General features: G+C 43.4%; 1 pseudogene; it reads right to left on the bottom strand.

Annotated features, from left to right (window-relative positions):
• Positions 1-1,302: 1,302 nt before the first annotated feature.
• LOC125526955 lies at positions 1,303-1,418 on the bottom strand (annotated as a pseudogene).
• Between the last annotated feature and the right edge of the window lie 817 nt (positions 1,419-2,235).

The following is a 2,235-nucleotide window of genomic DNA, read 5'->3' as shown; positions in this document are numbered from 1 at the left end:
AGGCCAACCTCAACAATGTGTCGATGTTTACGTTCAGCTGAACCATTTTGTTGATGGGCGTGATGACAAAACACATGATGTGTAATGCCAACTTTCTAGAAGAAGACATTGAGTTTTTCATATTCACCGCCACAATCAGTTTGCATGGTAATTATATTGCGACCAAATTTCCGTTCAACAAGTTGTTGGAAATTAAGAAAGACCTGATAAACATCAGAACACTTCTTAAACAAATATACCCAAGTAAATTTGCTAAAATCAATAATAAAGCCCACATAATAGAAGTGTTTTCCAACTGATGCTGGAGCAGGACCCCATACATCAGAGAATATTTGTTCCAAGGGAACAATAGACACACTAGTAGAGATGGGATAGGGAAACTGATGGCTTTTAGCTTGCTGACATGGATCACATACATAAGGATTTATTTGTGGATCATAAGGGAGGGTATTCTTCCGAAGCACTTGTTGAACAATAAAAGAGGATGTATGCCATAGACGATTATGACATATGGATGAAGTGGGTTTGATGGCGATGAAGGCACACTTGGGAGACCTCGTGAAGAAGGGCATAATCGGGTAGAGACCACCATGGCAAGGGCCTTTAAACAGTGTGTCCTTCGTGACCTGAACCTTGATCAAAAAGAAGAAAGGATGAATTTCAAGAAATATATTGTTGTCCAAGGCAAGTTGATGAGCAGATAAAAGATTTTTGAATGCACTAGGAACATGCAAAATATTATTAAGAGAAAGAGAATTATGAGGGGTGGGCAAAGTAGAATGACCGACATGTGTTATTGCCATACCATTTCCATTTGCCACATGGACTTGATCATGTCCATTGTAATTTTCCCGAGTAGTTAATTTGTGTAATTCTCCGGTGATGTGATTTGTTGCTCCTGTATCAACATACCAGTTTGTACCCACTCCATAAAATGCAAGATGCGCACCCTTGTCATCCGAGTGAGAGTCATCATCATCACCATTGTCAGAATACCTCCACCAACAATCACGTGTTGGGTGCCCATATTTTTTGCATATCTCACATGTAATATCCTGGCGAGGAGAAGATATGCGGCCACGGCCACGACCACGGCCACCTCTCTGTGGATTACGGCCGCGTCTTGGATGTGTCTGCTGCGGAAGACCACGGTATTTCCCATATCCACCATGAGAGTTTTGCCGATAATTATTATTGAAGGAACGTCCTCGTGTAGCAGCATTAGCGGAAGACTGAGAACTACCAACAGTTTGATCTGATTCGTCAAGTATTTGCTGCCTGTAATCATATGCCGTAAGCTGTGCACAAACATCAGCAGGAGTTGTGGTAGGAACAGCGTTAATAGAGGCAAGCACAGAGTTATATTCTCGATCAAGACCACCAAGTATATACTCCTTCAGTTCATCATCATCAATTAGCTGACCAGCTGCAGCAAGTTCTGAAGCAAAACTTTTCATGAAAGCAATATATTTATCTGCAGGCATATCATGCTTCTTTGTATTCACAAGTTTTCCACGCAACATATTGATGCATGCCTTGGATTGTGAGGAAAACGAGGCTTCAATTGCAGCCCAGATTTCAGCAGTATGTTCTAACCCAAACAATTGAGCAAGAACATCCTTACCTATTGATTTGGTGAGATAATCGATAGCTCACATCTTGTTGATCCCTCTCAATCCAGGCTTCGTAGGCCGGATTCGACACAGTGGTCCTCGTGCTGTCAGCCTCAACCTCCAGCGTTTTTGCAGGTGCTGAATCAGAACCATCAAGTAGCCCCATGACCCGAGCACCGCGAAAAGGCAGGAAGAACCTGCATCTTCCAGTAGATGTGATTTTCCCGAGAGAGTTTCTCCGAGGGAGGAGATCCCAGAAGCGCCGCCAGAGATGGTGTTGAAGAGGAGGTTGCCATGGGGAAGGAGGGAGGGAATCGATCGATGATCCTGACCAGCGATCAATTTTTTTGTGAGTTTGGCTAGATCAGATCGCTAGACATTGGAAGAGGTGGCTCTGATTCCATGTGGAATTGCAGGAAACGGGATACCTTCTCAGGTCCCGGTTGCATGTTAATATAGATGGGAAGAGCCCCCATCGTGGTGTTACAGAGGAGACCGATCGTTGGTGTACTACACCATACGAAAGGTTTAGAAACGTACGCACGGCTCAGTTACAAGAAGTCCAACAAGTTTCTCAGCCACATTACAAGTATCTGAATCTTAAGAAGATAAAGGTCAAAGT

Source organism: Triticum urartu, unplaced genomic scaffold (assembly GCF_003073215.2).
Source record: "Triticum urartu cultivar G1812 unplaced genomic scaffold, Tu2.1 TuUngrouped_contig_2418, whole genome shotgun sequence".
Classification (NCBI taxonomy): domain Eukaryota; kingdom Viridiplantae; phylum Streptophyta; class Magnoliopsida; order Poales; family Poaceae; genus Triticum; species Triticum urartu.
This window is presented reverse-complemented; position numbering and strand designations above follow the sequence as displayed.